Source organism: Dama dama, chromosome 12, assembly GCF_033118175.1.
Source record: "Dama dama isolate Ldn47 chromosome 12, ASM3311817v1, whole genome shotgun sequence".
Classification (NCBI taxonomy): Eukaryota; Metazoa; Chordata; class Mammalia; order Artiodactyla; family Cervidae; genus Dama; species Dama dama.
Genome location: NC_083692.1, coordinates 45,619,535 through 45,641,009, shown reverse-complemented (window position 1 = coordinate 45,641,009; position 21,475 = coordinate 45,619,535). Strand labels below are relative to the sequence as shown.

The 21,475-nt window shown below is 39.5% G+C and overlaps 1 pseudogene; it reads right to left on the bottom strand.

Annotated features, from left to right (window-relative positions):
- Window positions 1-732: 732 nt before the first annotated feature.
- LOC133067214 (pre-mRNA-splicing factor RBM22-like) lies at window positions 733-1,989 on the bottom strand (annotated as a pseudogene).
- Between the last annotated feature and the right edge of the window lie 19,486 nt (window positions 1,990-21,475).

Sequence of the window (21,475 nt, the reverse complement as noted above, 5' to 3'; positions counted from 1 at the left end):
TAAGATAAGTTAATCTCAAACATCAGGTTTCTTCAATGATACACAGTTCCATGACATCTGCTTTTCTATCTGATTGAAAGGAATGAAAAGTAATTTTTATTTTTATTTATTTATTTAGTAGTGTAAAGAAGTAAAACCATCAGCCAGATTCCTTTAGTAACAAAAGCAGAAAGGAGAGATATCTAACTTGCACTGGGTGCTGTTTCTACTTGTCTTTCAAGAATGTGATTTTAGAAGCATTAAATCACCCTCATGCCACTACAATGATTAGTACTAGTAATCTTCTTTTTAGATGATAAAAAGGAAAACATCCAATGGACATAAAAATGGTCAAAAATCGTTTGCTTGTTTTTCTTACTGCAGGTCCATTCCCACCCTCCCCCACCCCCCAAAAGAAGATACAAAATGAACATATAATTGGGATGGTAACTTGGCTGAACATTCCAATTTCCCAGTTGCTTGTTCCCCATACAGGCGAGGGGAAGAGGCATTAAGTTTTATTAGTGATGTTATAGCAGTAACCAGATGTGTTAACAGCAGCTTATTTCAGATCCATCAATCCTTTGAGAACACATAGAGGATCATGGCTGTCATTCTCCAACTGCCTACTTCTGAATACATTCCACTACCATGGAAACTACAAAGGAAGGAAAAACATATTTATTCTGGGATTCATTTACTAGGATACTTGAGCACCCTCTCTTCTGTAGAGCCCCAGAGCAGTGATAAGTGCTAGGGGCTGCAATGTTTCCTGGCAAGCGCTCCCATCCTCTGAGGATCCTGAGAAGGATAGTGGATTGATCTGGAGCCCTCATAAAAGGAGGGGACGGTCCCAGGGAGTGGAAAATGTGTGCCCCAAAACCTGGGGGTGGGGGGGGGGCAATACCAGGTCGGGGTAGCAGGGTAATTGTTCACCACAGCTGGAGGACCACTAGGGGGTAGGTTGAAGTAGTTGGCAGAGGCTTCTTCTTCTGCAGCAGCAGGAGGAGGAAGAGCTCCTGGGAGCCTTGGAATGGGCTCAAGCTTGATTCTAGTATCTGTAGTTCCATCCTTCTCCTTTTCTTTTCCTCTGGCTGCCTGGGACCTTCCCCATTTCACGTTGAGCCTGCAGCCATTAACAACCAACTTATTAAAGGAATTCTTGGCAGCCACTTCTGCAGCATGCCTTATGGCAAACTGGATGAAGCACACTGCTGTTTCTGTACAACAGTGATGGTCTGGATCTCTCCAAACTGGTAGAAGTGATTCTTTAGATCAGTCTCAGTAATGGTATCACCCAGACCACCAACATACAGTGTGGTAATAGCCTTGTCCTCTGGTGGGTCCAGATGTGGCATTGTTGAAGCCTACTTTAAGAGTTTATCTGCCACAGGGTCATTGATTCCATAAGGTCTTTAATGTTCTGATCAGCAAGGGGGTCATCTGGATCTGTTGGTTTTTCATGTCTGTATGGACATTCCTCTCCTCTCTTACATTCTCCTTTCACCCAGAAGGAGCAAAGGTGTGGTTGATTCCTTTTGTAGTAGGGGTGGTCTGGGCCAGTTTGAGCAGCATGTCACTGGTGGATGTGGCTTTCCCCAACATGCCAACTGGCCACATTCCATCAGAGTTGGAAATCTCTCTCTCCATATTTTGTGTGTAGTACTCTTTGTTGACATTGGACTTTGGCATGTCATCCTTAAAATGTAGTCCTACATCACAAACCTGGAGGGGCAGGCCATACTTTAGGTCTAAGAGGCAAGTCTGAAAGCAATTCTTCAATTTACTGCAGGTATGGCACACTTCAGTCTTCTTGAAATGCATGAGGACCCTGGGGCACCAGCAAAGCACTGTGAATGGCGTGGCACAAATTTTGCATTCCTTCCCATACTTTTCTTTGGTCATTTGTATATATGGGTTTTCTCCAAAACACATCTGGCACAGAATAGGGAGGTCCTCATCCTTCCAGTTCAGCCTGTTGTAAGTGTTGGAACCTAGAGAGGTCACCATCTTGAAAGCATCTGGAGGCAGCAGCAGCTTTCGAGTTGGGAGGGGACTGCCACCTCCTCTATTTCTTTGCATTGATCACTTAGGAAGGCTTTCTTATCTCTCCTTGCTATTCTGTGGAATCTGCATTCAAATGGCTATATCTTTCCTTTTCTCCTTTGCCTTTCACGTCTCTTCTTTTCTCAGCTATTTGTAAGGCCTCCTCAGACAACCATTTTGCCTTTGTGCATTTCTTTTTCTTGGGAATGGTCTTGATCCCTGTCTCCTACACACTGTCACAAACTTCCCTCCATAGTTCTTTAGGCACTCTGTCTATCATATCTAATCCCTTGAATCTATTTGTCACTTCTGCTGTATAATCATAAGGGATTTGATTTAGGTCATACCTGAATGGTCTAGTGGTTTTCCCTACTTTCTTCAATTTAAGTCTGAATTTGGCAATAAGGAGTTCATGATCTGAGCCAGTCTTCTCCCGGTCTTGTTTTTGCTGACTATATAGAGCTTCTCCATCTTTGGCTGCAAAGAACATAATCAATCTGATTTTGCATTGACCATCTGGTGATGTCCATGTGTAGAGTCTTCTCTTGTGTTGGAAGGGAGTGTTTGCTATGATCCATGCATTCTCAGGGCAAAACTCTGTTAGCCTTTGCCCTGCTTCATTCTGTACTCCAAGGCCAAATTTGCTTGTTACTCCAGGTGTTTCTTGACTTTCTACTTTTGCATTCCAGTCCCCTATAATGAAAAGGACATCTTTTTTGGGTGTTAGTTCTAGAAGGTCTTGTAGGTCTTCATAGAACTGTTCCACTTCAGCTTCTTCAGCATTACTTGTTGGGGCATGGACTTGGATTTCTGTGATATTGAATGGTTTGCCTTGGAAATGAACAGAGAACATTCTGTCATTTTTGAGGTTGCACCCAAGTACTGCATTTTGGACTCTTTGTTGACTATGAGGGCTACTCCATTTCTTCTACCACATTCTTGCCCACAGTAGTAGATATAATGGTCATCTGAATTAAATTCACCCATTCCAGTCCATTTTAGTTCACTGATTCCTAAAATGTCGATGTTCACTCTTGCCATCTCCTGTTTGACCACTTCTAATTTACCTTGATTCATGGACCTAACACTCCAGGTTCCTATGCAATACTGTTCTTTACAGCAGTGGACTTTACTACCATGACCCATCACATCCACAACTGGGCTTTGTTTTTGCTTTGGCTCTGTCTATTCAGTCTTTCTGGATCTATTTCTTCACTCTTCTCCAGTAGTATATTCAGCACCTACTGACCTGGGGAGTTCATCTTTCAACGTCATATCTTTTTGCCTTTTCATACTGTTCATGGAGTTCTCAAGGCAAGAATACTGAAGTGGTTTGCCATTCCCTTCTCCAGTGGACCATGTTTTATCAGAACTCTCCATCATGACCTGTCCATCTTGGATGGCTCTACCTGGCATGGCTCATAGTTTCATTGAAACATCAATGAGGAGAATGGGGAAAGAGGAATATTTCTGAGTTAGACATGGTATGGGATGGTTTTGTGTCAATTTCCTAGTTATAAAGAGGGATTTGTTTTGATAGTTCATCTTTTGTGGTAGAAAGAAATGAAGAGATGGCCAGAATCCAGAACTCCCCAGAACAGTATGAATATACTGTTTAAGTCCCTATGGTTTCTATACCCAGATAATAAGGAGAATGAAGTATTAGTTGCTCAGTCAGGTCTGACTCCTTGTGACCCCATGGACTATAGCTGGCCAGGCTCATCTGACCATGGAATTCTCCAGGAAAGAATACTGGAATGGGTAGCCATTCTCTTCTCTTGTCTTCTCTTCTCCAGGGGATCTTTGCGACCCAGGGATCAAACCCAGCTCTCCTGTATTACAGGCAGATTCTTTTCCATCTGAGCCCCCAGGGAAGCCCTAATAATGAGAATAAGTCCAACCAAACTGACCAAAGTTTACTATCAAGCTGACTTTGCTCCCCCTACTCCAATGGGAAATCTTTGTGCAGCAACCAAAAAGTAGCCCTGGTGGTCCACGGTCTTTACTAGAGCCAGGCTCCTTGGGCCCTTTTTCTCTTGATCAGCACTGTCAAGGCTTCCATATTTATGGTGAGAAGAAGCAAAGAAAAACTATAAAAAAATGCAAAGCAAGTGCACAGGAGGGTAGGTATTAACTCAAATTGGCTATACCTGTTTTTGTATTCTGTTTTGTATTGTGCCTAGTTATGGATGGGGCTGTCCCAACCCAGGGATCGAACCCAGGTCTCCTGCATTGCAGGTGGATTCTATACTGTTTGAGCCACCAAGGAAGCCAGAAGAGAGTGTGGGGGTGAGATGACACAAGCCATGTTCATATGGAAGGTCAGCTCTCTTTCCAATGCAAAGATAGGTGGAGGAGGAGAAGTAGATGTCCAGAGAATTTGTCTAACAGAGCTTTAACAATCTTTGGTTATACAAAGGGAGGCCCAGAACTGGGTTTGGAAGGAGGGGCAGAGTAAAGAAAAAGATGAGCCAGTTTATGAAGGACTAAAGCCTGAATCAGTAGAAAGAACAAAGAATAATAACTTGAATAAGAATATCTGTTATTTGGGCTTCCCTGGTGGCTCAGTGGTAAAGAATCTGCCTACCAGTGCAGGAGACATGGGTTTGATTCCTGATCGGAGAAGATCCCACATACCACAAAGCAACTAAACCCATGCTCTGCAACTATTGAGTTTGTGCTATAGACCCTGGGAGCTTCAGCTACTGAAGCCCATGTGCCCTAGAAGCCTATGCTCCACAACAAGATAAGTCACCGCAATAAGAAGCCTGCACATCACAACTAGAGAGTAGCCTCTGCTCACCACAGTGATCTCTCACTAGAGATTAAAAAAAAAAAAAAAAATGGCCACATAGTAACAAAGACCCAGCATGGCTAAAAATAAAAAATAAATAAACTTAGAAAAAAGAATATCTGCTATTTAATTCTAAATTGTGACATTAACAGCTTCCTTCTTCTTTTAATGTTTAATAAAGTCTGTTACATTCACCAAGACTTTAAGATGGTGGCTTTGGGAGTGGGCATAGGTAAATGGAATGGATAACTTCCACATCTGGGAGAAAAAATATGAAATAACGATGGACCATTCAAAACAGCAAGACAGACAATCCATGTAACTGGGAATTAGGCTAATCTTATCATTAAGTTTTAAAAGATGGGACAACTCACTCTAGTTTGTAGGGTAAATGGTAACAAAATTGTTAAGGAACCTGGAAAACATGCAGTTCATGGGACTCAATCCTCTGGAGCATGGAGCAGAGCAGACAAAGGTAGGGAAAATATCTAATGGGCAAACGGAGAATTCCAAGCACACACTGACACCGCATCTTCAAGGAGGAGCAAAGAAATGCAATTCTCTTTTATGCCCTGAAGGGTAGAGATGGAAATATTTGGTGGATAGCAAAAGTGACAACTATCATGGGTTCACTGACTGAGAAAATTCCTTGGACTATTGAGAAATCAGTGCAGAAACAGTAGGGGTTATGTGAGTTGGGAGATACTACTACAAAACCCTCCTTAACCAATCACTGTACATTTTTCAGCCTATTATACACTCCTCCAAAATGCCCTGTGAGTTAGGATTCCTGTTCCTTCATTGCCTTGTACCCTGACTGCCATAGAAACAAGATAATTTACCTATCTAGGTATCTTTGAGATGTAGTGATAAAAAAGGAGCTTTCTTACATCCTTCAGATATATATAAAATGCTTTGAAGTTTAACAAGCTTATTTATAAGTATTGTCTCATTTTATACTTGAAATGACCCCATGAAATGTGATTACTATCTTTTATACATAAGAAATGTCTCTGACAGAGGTGAAAGATCCATAGAGACAGAGTGAGTTAACAACTTTCATGAGTTTTTACTGTTTTGTGTGTGTGTGTGTGTGTGTGTGTGTGTGTGCTCCATTGTGTCCAACTCTTTATGATTCCATGGACTGTAACACACCAGGCTCCTCTATCCATGGAATTTTCCAGGCAAGAATACTGGAGTGGGTTGCATTTCCTACTCCAGGGATCTTTCTGACCCAGGAATCAAACCCACATCTCTTGTGTCTCCTGCATTGGCAGGCGGGTTCTTTACCAATGAGCCACCTGGAAAGCCCCAGCTTTCACTGTTAATCAGATCCGATACCAGGTTCCAGTGGCACATCTCTGAAAAACATCAGATTCTCTGCCATTTGACCTTCCCTGTTCTGTGGTCATAGGGGCCATTTTTGGGAGGGGAGAGTGAGAAAATCTGACACAACTTGCATAGCCTCAACCAGTGCTAATGCTGATGGGTTTCTGGAACAGCTACTTCCTGGGTACTTGTGGATTCTCCATGCTAGGGTCTAATGAGGAGGGTCTTGGTACCTGAAAGCGCGAGTCCAATAAGTCTTATCTGGGCTTTATTTTTCACTTGGCTCTCCAGGTGGGAGGATTCCTGGGAGTAACTGATTCTAGAATACAAGGGAGCAACTGATTCCAGAATACAAGCATAGTGGTTGCTCTGGGAAAATATCTTACCAGATCAACTAACCAAATCTCTAATCTGAAAATCTGCATAGGAAATGATTGCAAAGTTCACCAGGTCACATGTGGCTCCCTGAGATCTAGAAGCAAACAGAGGAAACTTTTTTCTCTTTTCTTTTTTTGCAAATCTTGTCTAGGTCCTAAATGGAGAACTAGTTTTCTATCTTCAGGGCTTTATCCAAAGATATTCACAGATCAAAGAGTGCCAGGAGAAGAAAAAACATCAACCAGGGAAAAATTGCTTGGGTAGAAGAATCTCTCTTCTCATGTTTATCAATCTCTGTGCTCCCCCATTTCCCAGGGAGAGTCATAGAGGAGGACCACCAAGATAGAATTCACTCCTATTGTACAGGTGAGGGGTTTCCCAGGAGGTGCTAGTGGTAAAGAACCCATCTATCAAAGAAGGAGACATGAGCCGTGGGTTCGATCCTTGGGTTGGGAAGATACCCTAGAGAAGGGTATGGCAACCCACTCCAGTATTTTTCCCTGGAGAAGCCCAGGGACAGAGCAGCCTGGGGGGCTACATACAGTCCATAGGGTCGCACAGAGTTGGACATGACTGAAGCAACTTAGCACGCATGCAGGTACAGGTGAAACTCCAAAGGAGGCTCAGGCACTTCAGGGGCCCATATTGACTGGCCAATCATCTGCAGAGCTGGGGTTCCACCCTGAGAGCCTTGCTCAGGGGACTTGCTGAAAGCATGCCATTTGGATGGCATCCTGGTTGTGCATCCTGGATCTGCCTCTAGCATCCATGTGACCTTGGCAAATTTCTCACCTTTTCACTGATTCAATTCAGGGTGGGAACCAAAATAGGGATAATAATAACAGAACTTACATGCCAGGTAATACATAGTAATCTATCAGTAAATGTTAACTACTACTCTTACTGCTGTTGCTGCTATTGTTATTTTATTGCACAGACAGCATCTCAGCACCAAGTTTCCAAAATAAAATCATTCTAATTTCTGAAAGACGTTCCACTTCCAGAAAAAGCATAGAGAGCCACAAGAAGTTAACTGTCATCCATTTTCCCGTATGGTAGAAAATAGACATTTCAGGACACAACAACTGTCCCACAGGAGAAGAAGCCTAGAGGAAGAACCTGGACTTTTGTGCCCAAGTTCTAAATCTAGGCTCTACCCTTCACCATCTTTGTGAGCTTGGCAGGCTTTCAACCTCTCCAAGCCTGATTTCCTCATCTATAGGCCAGGAACAATATATAAACCCAAATATTTTACATAGATGAGAAATAATATATGCAAAAAGCCTTGTATGGTGCCTGGCTCATGGTAGGTTCTCAATAAATTATAACTAGTATTTCAGTTCTTACTATTCCATCTGATCAATGGCTAATCTATGTGATTCATGACATAGAAGTTCACATGCATGCACACACACTTACACATTCCCCTCTTGGACTTAGGATGGCAATGTTTGGGGTGTGATCTCTTGGCAGGAATTGGTCCAGATATTTATTTTAAAAGCAACAAAGGATAGATGAAGGAACTGACACAGAAGAGCAAAACAGAAGAATAACTATAATGCCTAATGATTATATTGCACTCTTCGGTTTACAAAACATAAAATTCACCAGAATTGTCTCAAGTCACATTTTAAATAGTGATTTAAATCAGCACCTCAAATAAGACTATATTTCAAGCCAGAATCTCTCACTGTAGAAGATAAGCAATTTCACAAATGTTCTGTCTTTGTCTCTTGATTAATTGTATCCCTAGATAATTTGGCAAGGATTACAGTTTGTACCACTGGACTTCCATCCAAGTACCAGTCTTTCCCAGTAAATCCTAAACTAAACCACAAACTCAAAGCCTCTTAAGTAAACAGACAGTGGTTAATCACCCAACTATAATCCACTGGTATTTTACCTTACTTTAAACTTTGTTACAGAACTGATCTCAGATACTAAATACATGAGACATTTAAAAAAATAAAACTTGTAAAAATTGATTCCTAATCATTATATTATCTCCTGGACTATTGTCATTCTTTAAAGTAAATTCAGATTAACACTAGTATACATTGATTTTTTAAATCTAAATTGCATGTTCCTCTAACAACATTCAAAACATGGGACCAAGTTTTATATGATTATTTAAGCCTGTTGGAGAGCTTAAGTGAGCAGCATTTATGAGTGACCCCAATCTGCACTGAAAAGGTCTTATTACTTTTAGTGCTTTATATTATTTTATGTGGTGCCCCAGGAACTAAATGGTCCACTTTACATATGTATTACTTGAGGCCATGCCTTCCTTCATCTCCTACACCAGACCAAAACAAAATTTCTGGGGGAATCTTATGTGTTTGGGCAAGATTAAGGATGAGATATTGTTCATAGGCAAGTTCTGATTATTATAATGGTGCCTAGAACAGAGTTCAGCACAAAACAATAGATACAATAAATACTGATTAGTAGTATTTATATACACTAACGGAGGGACCTGGGACACAGTTAACCAAAGTTTATGAGTATCTGACATTGCCACATTAGATGTTTCTATCCTATCTCCAAGGTCTTTCCCAAAGTCTCACCAGGTAAAGAATTTACCTGCAATGCAGGAGACGCAGGAGACATGGATTCCCTCCCTGGGTTGGAAACATCCCTTGCAGGGGGAAATGGCAACCCACTCTAGCATTCTTGGCAGAAAAGTCCCATGGTCAGAGGACCCTGGAGGACTACAATCCAAAGTGTCACAAAAGAGCTGGACGTGACTGAGCATGTATCCTATCTCCAAGCAACTTTCTTCACCATTTGGGGAATTCTCTATGTGCCTCAAGGAAAGGTGGCCCATTATCTGCAGAGACAGATTCTGATTAGTCTAGACCAGGAGCTGGAAGAATTTCTTACAGGACTAGATAGCAAATATTTTAGATTTTGTATACCAAGACACAAAATCAAAGGTTTTACTGAAATTTTTATATAACCACTTACAAAGGCAAAAGTCATCCTTATCTCCTAGGCCACATAGAAGGTGGCTAGCTGGATTTGGCCTGTGGAGCAAAGTTTGCAGATTTTAGGCCATCATGGCTTAGACCGTCATGACAATCACAAGCTCTTTACTGGTCAGAAGTCTTGGCTTCAGCCCATAGAACACAGCATTTCCCTGAGAACAGTTATTGGTCTGAAGATGGGCCCTTGAGTTGAGTTGACCCAATAAGACCAAAGAGAAGAACCTGATTCTCCGGTTGGGAGAATAATTCTTTCTCTCTTTTGCTTTCTCTCATTCACTTTCTCTTCCTCCCTTTCCTTCTACTTCCCTATCTATTACTGGAGACCAACAAGTAAGAATACTGTAACATTTGTTGCTGAGAGTCAATCTGTGATGATTACAAATAGCACAGGGAGCTCAGCTTGGTGCTCTGTGGTGACCTAGATGGATGGGATGGGGGTTGGGGGTGGAAGGGAGGTCCAAGAGGGAGGGCTTCCCTCTTGTCATAAAGCAATGTTGTTGCTTTACAGGATCACTTAAAAAAAAAAAAAGAAAGTGATCCTTAAAAAAAAAAAAAAAAGAAAAGCCAAACTAAGAAAAAGCATCCACATGGAGAAGGACAGAACTGAGAGAATCACATAGAAGAGATCTAGCCCTGATCATAGATGACCTGCAGTCCATCCTACTTTAGCATTTTCTTACATAAAATAGTACATGCACACACTGTTTAGGCAAATTTAATTTGGGTTGACTGTTTCCAGAAAAACATCTACTTCTGCTTTATTGACTATGTCAAAGCCTTTGACTCTGTGGATCGCAACAACCTGTGGAAAATTCTTCAACAGATGGGAATACCAGACCACAGGACCTGCCTCCTGAGAAATCTGTATACAGGTCAAGAAGCAACAGTTAGAACTGGACATGGAACAAAAGACTGGTTCCAAATTGGGAAAGGAATACATCAAGCCTGTATTTTGTCACCCTGCTTATTTAACTTATATGCAGAGGCAGAGTACATCATGCAAAATGCCAGGCTAGATGAAACACAAGCTGGAATCAAGATTGCCGGGAGAAATATCAATAATCTCAGATATGCAGATATGCAGATGACACCACCCTTATGGCAGAAAGTGAAGAAGAACTAAAGAACACCTTGATGAAGTGAAGGAAGAGAGTGAAAAACTTGGCTTAGAACTCAACATTCAGAAAACTAAGATCGTGGCATCTGGTCCCATCACTTCATGGTAAATAGATGGGGAAACAATGGAAACAGTGACAGACTTTACGTTTTTGGGTTCCAAAATCACTGCAGATGGTGACTGCAGCCATGAAATTAAAAGATGCTTGCTCCTTGGAAGAAAATTTATGACCAACCTAGACAGCATATTAAAAAGCAGAGACATTACTTTGCCAACAAAGGTCCATCTAGTCAAAGCTATGGTTTTTCCAGTAGTCACATATAGATGTGAGAGTTGGACTATAAAGAAAGCTGAGTGCCGAAGAATTAATGCTTTTGAACTGTGGTGTTGGAGAAGACTCTTGAGAGTTCCTTGGACAGCAAGGAGATCCAACCAGTCCATCCTAAAGGAGATCAATCCTGATTATACATTGGAAGGACTGATGTTGAAGCTAAAACTCCAATACTTTTGGCCACCTGATGCGAAGAGCTGACTCATTGGAAAAGACCCTGATGCTGGGAAAGATTGAAAGCAGGAGGAGAAGGAGACAACAGAGGGTGAGATGGTTGGATGGTATCACCAACTCAATGGACATGAGTTTGAGTAGGCTCTGGGAGTTGGTGATGGACAAGGAAGCCTGGCGTGCTGTGGTCCATGGGGTCACAAAGAGTTGGACAGGACTGCGTGACTGAACTGAACTGAACTGAACTAACTATCCCTTGAGCCGAAAGCATTCTGACACAAAGTGATAATCAAGTGACATTAAGAAATATCAATATTGCCAATTTTGTACTTAATAGCCTTGGGCTGCTTCCCTGGGGGCTCAGATAGTAAAGAATCTGCCTACAAATTGGGAGACCCAGATTTGACTCCAGGTTTGGGAAGATCCCTTGGAGAAGAGAATAGCTACCCACTCCAGTATTCCTGCCTGGAGAATCCCAAGAACAGAGGAGCCTGGTTGGCTACAGTCCATGAGGTCCACGGGGTCAGAAAAATTCAGACACAACTGATCAACTGACACTTTCAATTTTCAAGAAATATTAATATTGTAAATTTTGTAGTTAATAGCCTTAGGCTGCTTATATAGGAGTGAACTGTTCTCCCTGTACTCTTAATCAGCCCCCGTTTATTTCTGAGAGTCTCCAAGAGAGTCTCACTTGTGCTGAAACCACATAGGCTCATTTTTTCTTTTCAGTCTGTTTGTTGATGTCTGCTGCCAGCAAGCCCTGATGTCTGGAGATCCTGCCATGACTGGTTGAAGATACCTGCCAATAACTTTTGTGAAGAAGCTATTTTCCCATCTCGAGTGTCACCTGTAATACTCTCCCCTGCCCTATCACCATATGACAGAGCTAGGTTGTGCTCTGAGGAGAAGTGTGGAAAATATTTGCTCCCCATTTTAGAGTAGACTAAGCCACTGCACCAAAGAGACTCCAGCATTCAGGGACTTAAAAGAATAAAGAAGTTTATTTCTCTCATACATAATAGTCAAAATGAATGTTTAGTTCAGTGTGAAAGATTTGAGAGTAGGAGGTTCAATTCTTCACAGTCTTTCTGCCATCTTCAGTGAGTAGTTTCTAGACCACTCTGTTGATCTACTTTTCAGGGAGAAGGGAAGAACACAGAAGAATGAATGAGATAACATTCATGGGACAACTTGAAAGTGGTACACACCACTTCTGCTCATATTCCTCTGGAGAGAATGTACTCGGCTCACATGTCCACGCCCAGAAAGAGAGGTTGGAGGTGGAGTGTCTCTGGGTAGTCGTATGCCAAATTATAATTCAAAAGCTATGAAAGAAGGGAGGAATGGAATTGGTGGGTAAACAGCAATCTCTGCCACCTGTGTTGTCTTCCATGTGTTGTCACCCACATCCCCAAGCCACAGCACTTGTGTACCAGGAATCACAAGCCCCAGTAGGCAGTCCCTTTAGCTTCCTCTCTAGTCTCAGAGCTTATCTCCCCACATTGATTTTGAAGCTTGCTTTTAACTATTGTTCTGCTTGATTCTTAAACCCTGATGAGAAAGATTGGACAAATGTAATTGACTCAGTTTTACAGATAATATACAAGACTTTGAGAGATTAAATGACTTGCCTAAGTTTACCCAAGTTTTTGGCAGAGCTGAGACCTGACAAAGACACTTTCACTGACTAAGCTCTAGATAGGGCTCCTATGAGTCTGACTAGACCTCATTCTTGGGCATATCCTAAAGAGTACAGTTTTAGCAAACAGTGTTACCAGAATCCCCTGCCCTCAATATCCAACCTAATTCCTCATCCTCCACCACCACCCTGAGTGATGTCTTATCATCCTGACCTGCCTTCAGCAAGAATCCTGTTAGGTCAGTTTAGACAGAATTCTCCCATGCACCTGAGGCTGCCTCTTAGTAATTATCCATCAACCTTCTCACCCTGCTCCTTGGCTACTAATGTCCACTGTTTCTTGTATTCAAAAGTGAGTTCACTCTCCCCCATTTAATGCAAAATCCTATTGCAGTAGTCCTGAATTAAATCTGCCTTAACATTTTTAAAAAGTATTGTGAATAAGTTTTTCTTTAACAGTCCAGAATCCAGGTACCTTGGTTCAAATCGGGGACTTTTTCCATTACAACCCACAGACTAGGCAACAACAATACATACTTGCCCTCACTCACACTCACCCACAAAACAGTAGAAGATCATATGTCAAAGACACTAGAAAAATATCCAGTCAGAGAGGCATCAGAGCAAAAACCCCAGAGGAAAAGGGTACTTTTCTCTATTCTCCCTGAAACCTCTCATCTATTCTCTGGCGCCTAACTGCTCTGTCTCTATGGAGGTATTTCTTGGGCTCCCTTGCTGGCTTGTTTCCCACAGGATTCAACCAGTGGGAAGCACCACAAGCAATCAGAGAGCAGGAAGGTCAGTAGATAGTCTCTTCCCTGTTCTGTCCCTGGAAGTAGCTGCATCTCTCCACAACTGCCCATAGCCAGACAGCCCTCCTCCTTGGCCTTAGCTCTCTCCAGTAACACTCTTTCCTCCCCTTGACTCTTAAGTCCTAGTGGTGATAAAGAGTTTCCATCATTTCTAGTGTCTGAAACATTCCCTGACGCGGTTCTTTTAACCTTACCTTAACCTTGCATCCTCTATACATTAATGTTTCTTCACTTGAACTATCTGGGGTAAATTATTTCCTTTTAGAACCAATAACCATCCTGAGTACACATGGGTCATCAGATTTCTAGCTACAGCAAATGTGGCTGAGCGTTATCCTCATCTCTCCAATGAGCATGCTTCTGTCCCCACAGAAGCATGTATACTCCCCAGAGAAGTGTTCTTTTCGCCATAAGCTTTCCGTTCCACTACTTCATCCTGTAGACATCATCAGGAAACCTAGCCCAGCCCTGTGGTTGCAAAGTGGAGAGGTTTTTATTGTTTTGTATTTTAATTCCCTCTCTTTCTCTCTTTTTTCCCCGCAGATGTAGATTTTGGTCAATGCTTTGTGATTCGTGTTCCCCTGTTGGGGATGCTGTCAGCAGCAGTAAGGAGGTTAATCAGTCCCTGTGAAGGCACAGAGAACGCTGGGATGATATTTTATGCTGATTAGAGCTTCTTTCTGGTGTGTGTTGTTGTTCCGTTGCTAAGTCATGTCTGCACTTCTGCTCTTCATGACCCCATGGTCTGCAGCACATCAGGCTTTCCTGTCCTTCCTTATGCCCCAAAAATTCTCACAATGGAACATGAGGGACTACTATTCATAATAAAGGATTAATATTGTAAACTTCTACTCTAAGAAGCTTTTGGTAATATTAGTGACAACAATATAATAACTAACATTCATTGAGGATCTATTTTGTGCCAAGCCATGTCCACAGGACTTTACATGTATTTACTAATCCAATCTTCATAAAGAAGGAAAGGTCTATACCTTGGGAAAAAGAGGTAAAACTTTTTATTCTGACTTTAGAATCAGAGAACATTTGGAGTAGAGGGAAACTCACAGTTCATTGAATTTACCTTTCTTCCTACAAGTAAGCACGATGGGACTCAAAGATATGGTACAGCTTCTCCATATCCATTTGGCTAATTGGCAGTAGAACCAAGATGCCAACCCAGAATTGTCTTAATTCTCTTTCAAACATAATAAATTTAACACTTAAGTTATTACCTCAGCAATTAATCAGTCATGTGGACAGACACAAGGCAGGAAGAGTTGCAGTAAAAAGATAACTCCACATGCTGGTTCACTGTATTTTAGCAGCATCAGAGTGCAAAGAAAATCAACATGATAGGTAAGCCTTGCAGTTCATTAAGTTCAGAGGTACTTCTGAGGTCAGATGGTCCTCTGTCCCCAAGACAAAGGACACCCTCCCCAGAACAAACTAAGACTTCTGAGGATGAACTTGTCACTATGCCCATTCTGGTCTCATGGAGGGGTTAAAATAAACTCTCTAGACAAGGCAAACTCTTTTCATAACAGGCCAGATAGTAAATACTTTAGACTTCCCAGGCCATATGGTCTCTGTTACTATTCAGTTTTAATGTCTCGCCAAGCTCCAGTTTGTTGTTTTTATTTGTCAATGTATGGCAAAAACCACTACAATATTGTAAAGTAATTAGCCTCCAACTAATAAAAATAAATGGGAAAAAAAAAAGAAAAAAGAAAAAAAATAAACAAAAATAATGTTTATAAAGATAAAAAAATAAAATTAAATTAAATTAAAAAAAAACATTTATTAGTCACAGTTTGGATGTCATTGTTTTAAATTCTGAGAAGTATAAGTAAGACAATATCTAACTTCTACTACTGGCAACACTGCAACCTAAATTAAGAGAATTCCCAGCTAATACAGCACATTTTAAAAAACTGAGTGAAATGTTTTTAAGTAAAATATGGCTGTGCTGGTGGAAAAATAAGAGAATTTCTTGTAGATAAGAAAGGAAAATATGAAAAGTGCTAATCCATTGGGGTGAGTGTTGGAGCCAGTATTTGCCCTAGAGAAAAATGTTCATTCTGGCATTCTATAATCTGAGTTTTAACAGACTGCTACAGGGAACAGGAGACAAAGCTTAGGGGCTGAATAAAAAAGTTGGATTGAAGCCCCAACTGAAGCCAGGATCTTCAAGGAGTAATACGCTCAGTGAGGAAAACAGAAAAAAATCACCCCAGAAAGCAGTATGGTTGGGATATATGATTGTCTTAGTCTTGACTCTTGGTAACTGGGGAAAAAGGAAATTTCCTCTATAAGCTGCAGATCTAGACTGAAAGGTTTACTAGCCATTTGGGTCAAAAAATATAAAATTCTACTTTAAATTAACTCTGGGTTGGTGGTATCAGTAAAACCTGGGAAAAGTCCAAGTCTTTTATGGAGGAACACAATTTAATACAAGGTTGCAAGCAATTTCCACAGATCAAGTCTGTAGTAAGCAGAACAATTAGGCCTCAAAATGTCCATATTCTAATGCCTGGGACCTGTGAATGCAACCTAACATAGCAAAAGAGACTTGCAGATGTAATTAAGAGTCTTATATAGGGAAATTATCCTAAATTAGCTGAGTGGGGCCCTAAATACAACCACAAGCATCCTTAAAAGAGAAAGCGAAAGGGAGATTTGATACAGAGGAGAACATGATATTAAGAGATAGCAGAGAGACATTTGAAGATGCTACACTGCAAGATGAAGATGGAGGAAGGGGTTATGAATCAAGAAACGCAATCAAAGTAGCTCTAGAAATTGGAAAAAGCAAAGAAATATATTATCTTCCAGAACCTCTGGAAGGAGCGCCACCTTGCCAACTTCTTAGTTTATGCCTGATGAAATCTTTTCGGTTTCGGAACTCAAAAATTATAAGAGAATACATTCGTGTTGTTTTAAGTCACCAAGTTTGTGGTAATTCATTACAGTAACAATAGGAAAGTCCAAGGAATACAAAGTCTAAGGGATATGAGCTCACAATTTTTAAAAAGTCACTAACCATACAATGAAATAAACCATAAACAGGAAGAATCTTCAAAAATAACATACTACAGAATTATATCTGCAAAGAGAGCAGGTATTGAGCTTGGAAAAAAAAAAAAAGGTGAAAGTGTTAATCATTCAGTAATGTGTGACTCTTTGTGATCCCATGGGCTGTAGCCCACTTGAAAGATATAGAATAGTAAACAAGATTAATTAATATATTTCAAGAAATAGAAGAGAGAATTAAAAGTGCAATAAAGGAATGATTAAATATATCAGGCAGATCTGAAAAAGAACCAGATAGGATTTCTAATGTAAAAACTATGATAACTGAATTTAGAAATTTAATATATGTGCTAAACAGATTAGACACAGTTAGAGAAAATTATTAGTATCCTGGAAGAGAGACATGAGGAAATTACCTAGAAATAATATAGTGCAGTGCAACAGAGATGAAAAACATGAGAGAGAAGTTGACACATAAGGGATAAAGTAAGATGGTCCAATGCATGTTTAAAAAAGACCTAGAATAAGACAATAGGGAGAATAAGAAAGGTAGTAAAATATTCATTGAGATAATAACTGAAAATTGCCCAGATATGATGAAAGTCACCAAGTGCTCAAATTTAGGAATCTTATTATAGCCAAAGCAGAATAAATAAAAAATAATCCATATGGTAAAACTACAGAATATCAAAGATAAAAATTAACTTCAGTTTGGGGCAAAAGGGATAGGGCCAGATTATCCTCAAAGAAAGACAGATTAACAATTGACTTAGTGAAAGAGAAATCCAAATTTGGTAATTCCATATATTCAAAGAGATTAGAGAAAGTTGCTTGCAACTTATAATTCTTTAACCAGCAAAATTATTTAAAATGAGGGAAATGTAAAATTTTTGAAAAAATTAAAAAATAAAAATAGAATTACTACCATCCCCAAAATGTAACTATTGTACATTCTAAAAGCAAAAGTCAGATGATTTAAAAGTTTGAGAAAAAGAAGTGATCAATGAATAAATTGGTAAATATGTGGAAATTTGTGTGGCTAAAAAGGACAATAGCAGATAGCAAGTGAAGAGTGGGTAAACTTGTTCACATTCCTTACATATTTGGAAGGAAGGTAAAGACTTTGACACATGTTAGATTTTAAATATGAATATTAAACTTTCTAGAGGATGACTAAAATAAAACAGATGGAATTAAGGCTTTCAAGTTAGTAGAGAAAAAATGTAGTAAAAGAAAACATCTCAATCTGAAGACTTTAAAAAAAAAAGAGGAATAAAAGTCTAGAAATGTCAGGGCAAAGATAAAGTGTAAAATATGTTAGAAATGAATAAAATATATCAGTAATTATAAACATTATAAAATAATGAAATTCTTCAGGTAAAAGATAAAGAGTCATAGAACAAATTTTATTTAGATATACAAAATCCTACATTATGTTATTTTAAAAAGACGCAATTAAAGCATATGGCACAGCAAAGTTGAAAATAAAGGAATGGAAAAGGACAGCAGTAAAATTCTAACCCAACACACAGCTTGGTTATATCAACATCGAAGAAAATGTATTATTAGGCAAAAAGAAGCATTACTAGAGATAAAATAATTTCACATTGATTAAAGGTCTAGTTCATCAGAAAGATATAACAGTTCTAAATTTTATGTACTTAATAATATTGATTCAAAATATATAAAGTTAAATGACAGAACTATTAAAATAAGAAATTAACATCTCTAATACCATAGCAGGAAACTTTAACATCTCTCTGAAAATAACTGATAAATCAATCAAAGAAGTGAAGAAACAGTAGGGATATAGATTTCAATCACACACAAACCTGCATCCAACTCCTTCAAATCACACTATGTTTCCAAGCATTAACGGAACATTTATAAAAATTGTGTGTTGGTCACTCACTCAGTCATGTCTGACTCTTTGTGACCCCATGGACAGTAGCTCGCCAGGCTCCTCTCTGTCCATGGAATTCTCTAGGCAAGAATACTGGAGTGGCTTGCCATTCCCTTCTCCAAAAATTGGTTATGCGCCAAGCCATAAGGGCTTCCTAGGTGGTGCTAGTGGTAAAGAACTCACCTGTCAATGCAGGAGACATAAGAGATGTGGGTTCAATTCCTGGGTTGGGATCCTCTAGAGGAGGGCATGGCAACCCACTCAAGTATTTTTGCCTGGAGAATCCCATGGACAGAGGAGCCTGGTGGGCTGCGGTCCAGAGGCTCACAGAGAGTCAGACATGACCAAAGCAACTGAGCACATACGCATGCACGCACGCACACATGCAACAAGCCATGAAGGAAGTCTCAGTCAAGTTCAGAGAATCAATAGAGAAACCACATTCTCTAACCACAATGAGACTAGGTTAGATTCAGTTATGAAGTGGTAACTATGACAATATTCCTGTCCCCAAGAAATTTATACTCTAAAAGAAGACATAGAAGAAGTAACTAACTAGAATAAAAGGCAGGATAAGTTCTAATAGAAAAGCAGAAAACAATTCTGAGGGGATACAAAGGAAGTTCAATTGACTGTGACTAGTAGCGTCAGGATCAATCATATGGATGTGGTAACATCAAGGCTGCACCTTGAAAGATGAGGGTGGCGCATAGGAGTAACAGCCTTCCAGGCAAAGGCACAGGATTAAAATTGAATGCCCAACTGTTTAGGGATGATCATTAAGGTCAGTTTTTCTAAAGATTGCTAACCTTTCTTTTGCTAAAGGCCTCTTTGGCACTCTGGTGATTCCAAAGGACAGCCTTTCCAAACTTGATTTTAATGCACAAAATGAAATTAGAATTACAAAGGAAAACAAGTGTAGTGAAATATAGTTATAAAAATATTCAGAAATATAATTTACATTGTGCTGTAAAAATAGATATGTGAGTCTAATAACAATTACAATTTTAAAGTTACAATGAGATGTAAACAACACATGTCAAGAGACTGCCACAACTGTAATATAATATGAAAATATCTGTAATTTCTATTAGTGACAAAGTCATAGCACTGCTAATGCTATGTGATTGCTTTCCTGCATTCATTATCAAAAGAAGTGTTAAACATCACTTAAAATTTAGTGAAAATAAGGTTGCAATTTTCTTGCAAAATGTGGTCTATAAAAGATGTTATAGGAAAGAGAATATAAGCCCAATCATGAAGTACTTTAGACTGAAAGAAATTTGAACTTTTGGGTGGGCAATGGGTATCATACAGGTTTTGACTCAATATTTAAAGTCTGTGTTATTTGTTGTGTTTTTCTCCTAAATTAATAAGTGTTAAGTGAGACTTTCTCTCTACTCTATTTTGAAAAATTCCCTTTCAAAAGGCATATTAAGAGAGAGCACACACTTTGAATGTATACTTGTCAAAAATACACACTCAGAATAAAAATGAGAAAGATGGTCTTTAGTTGGGAGTTGTTAAGTATGGAACTATTTAAATTTCAAAGCATTAGAGTTCCTAAAATTCTAGGTGTGTCTGTCATCCTCTGCTTCACATTATGGAGGCTGAACTGTTAACCATTTTCAGAATATCACACCCAAGTCTTACTCTACTCCTCTCATGTTTGCATAGCAAATCTGTTTTAGCTGCATGAAGTACACATGCCTCATTTTGGTAATCTACTTTAGTCTATTTCTGTGTACTGAAAGACAGTCCAATTCAGTATTCCACACTTCAATATTAATTTGTCTTTTCAGCTATTTCAACAGAGAATGTGTGTCCTCTGCTACAACCTGGCTCAAATCCATCAGTCATTTTATTGACCTGCTGGAAACAATGTCCAATGCTTTCCAGCTTGCAGGCAGAGTTTGCTTTAGCCACACATGAAACCAGGATACTGTTAAGTGTCTGTTTTTAAAAAGAACATTCACAATGACAGAGATTTTCCACATGAGAATGAATATACACCTAAAAACTAGCATATGGAACAACGAATAGGAGATTTTAAAATTTAAAAGTTAGGCAGATCACTCAAAATAATAGTCATAAGTGGATGATGTATGCAATTACTGTTGACCCAGAAACATTCTCATGCATTTCCTTTAAATACTGATTTATTTAAAGAGTATTTTCTCCAATAGCTTTAGAGAAGCACTGAGTAACTCTGGGAGATCATTTTGAAATAGAATATCTGTTTGCTATAAAGGAAAAAAAAAAAAAAAACAGGCTACTTTAGGGAGAGAGAAGTAAATTATTTCCCAATACAAAATTTTCCCTCAGTAAACACATTTATGAGACCAAGAGATGAGGATGAAAGTTTTTTTTTTTTTTAATTTCCTTAAGGGCATGTGGACCTTAATAAAACTGTACAGAGATAAATCCAATGTAAGTATAATTTTAACCTCCCTTATCTGTGGTGCAGTTCACTGCATTATAAGAGAGGGTTGCTGTTATTTATTTTGTGATTTACATGGCCCCAAACAAATAGGAAACTGGCAAACAGTCATTCCATAAATGTGAATTGGGCAGGACTAAAGGGATTTTTCTTAAATCCCTAACCAGGAGGAATGCAGTGCTTTATTTATCAGGTGAAGGGGGACTCCACTGACAGGACCAACAGAAAAGCTCCACTGGAATTAGGCTCTGTTCCTACTCTGCTTGCAAATGCCTCTATCTCTAGGCACGAAGCAAATCATTCAACATGATTCCCAGGGTTGGTGTGCCTACAAAAGCTATGTAACACCTTCTCTGTTACCTTGAGCTGTTATTTTATTTAAAATAGCACTACTTGGCCAGATTCAAAAACAGGAAATAATTCTCAAAGTGGATCTCTTCCAAAGAATTTTAAGAATAAAAGATTCACAACCTCTTCCCTCAAATATTAATTTGCATTTTGGAAAAATGGTCCTTT